A 1050-nucleotide genomic window follows, 5' to 3' on the forward strand; every position below is an offset into this window, starting at 1 on the left:
CGATCGCCTACGAGACTTGCGCAGAAACTAGTGAGGAAGCTGTGTGTGTGCTCCGTACCCTGGCGCGCAGACGGGGGAGAGGCCTGGGAGCAAATTAGTAGTGAAACTCCAATTTGTGTAGTTCGAAGAGTCGGAAAAACAAAACAAAAAAACAAAACAAAACTAAACTAAACTAAACGAAGAAAGCGTCACAAGTGTTCACCATTAGAGAGTAAAATAGGAATTATTTTCTTGTTCTAGCAGAGTGGCGCAGCGGAAGCGTGCTGGGCCCATAACCCAGAGGTCGATGGATCGAAACCATCCTCTGCTATGAGATATTTTGCGCAGTCTCCTCACACTGAGAAGTCAGACTGTATAAAACAATATTAAATAAACAATTTTGAACCCCTACTAAAATCACTACCTTGACCCCTTCGGATTTTAGAGATTTTCCTCCCAGTCTCTTAGTAACATTCTCCTACAGGTAGATACTATCAGAAGCCGTCTGATCTGCTCTTCCATACCGTGTATGTAGTTTCTTTCTAGTGCCCAGCAAACCAGATTCCAAACATTCAACCAAATTCACCCAGAATGAGATAACACATTTTTGTATTATTGTGTATTTTTGATACATCTCTTATTAATGGCTTGCTTTTTTCTTAAATTTGTATCTGAGAATAAAAACAAAATAAAACAAAACAAAACAAAAAAACATTATTGTTCTCAACTAGTTGTTTTCCACTTCCCCTCTGTGATGGTTTGTATACTCTTGGACCAGGGAGTGGCAGCATCTGAAGGTGTGGCCTTGTTGAAATAGGTGTGACCTGGTTGGAATGGGTGTGTCACTATGGGTGTGGGCATAAGATCCTCACCCTAGTTGCCTGGAAGTCAGTCTTCCACTAGCAGCCTTTGGATGAAGATGTAGAACTCTCAGCTCTGCCTGCACCATGCCTGCTGAACCTCTGAGCCTGTAAGCCAGCCCCAATTAAATGTTGTTTTTTTTATAAGACTTGCCTTGGTCAAGGTGTCTGTTCACAGCAGTAAAACCCTAACTAAGACACCATCCTTGAT

General features: G+C 42.0%; 1 non-coding gene across 1 annotated transcript; it reads left to right on the forward strand.

Moving 5' to 3' along the window:
- Positions 1 to 238: 238 nt before the first annotated feature.
- Trnam-cau lies at positions 239 to 310 on the forward strand. Its single transcript has one exon. It is a non-coding gene; the product is annotated as a tRNA-Met (tRNA).
- Positions 311 to 1050: the final 740 nt, after the last annotated feature.

The sequence above is a fragment of the Mus caroli genome, chromosome 13, assembly GCF_900094665.2.
Source record: "Mus caroli chromosome 13, CAROLI_EIJ_v1.1, whole genome shotgun sequence".
NCBI classification, from domain to species: domain Eukaryota; kingdom Metazoa; phylum Chordata; class Mammalia; order Rodentia; family Muridae; genus Mus; species Mus caroli.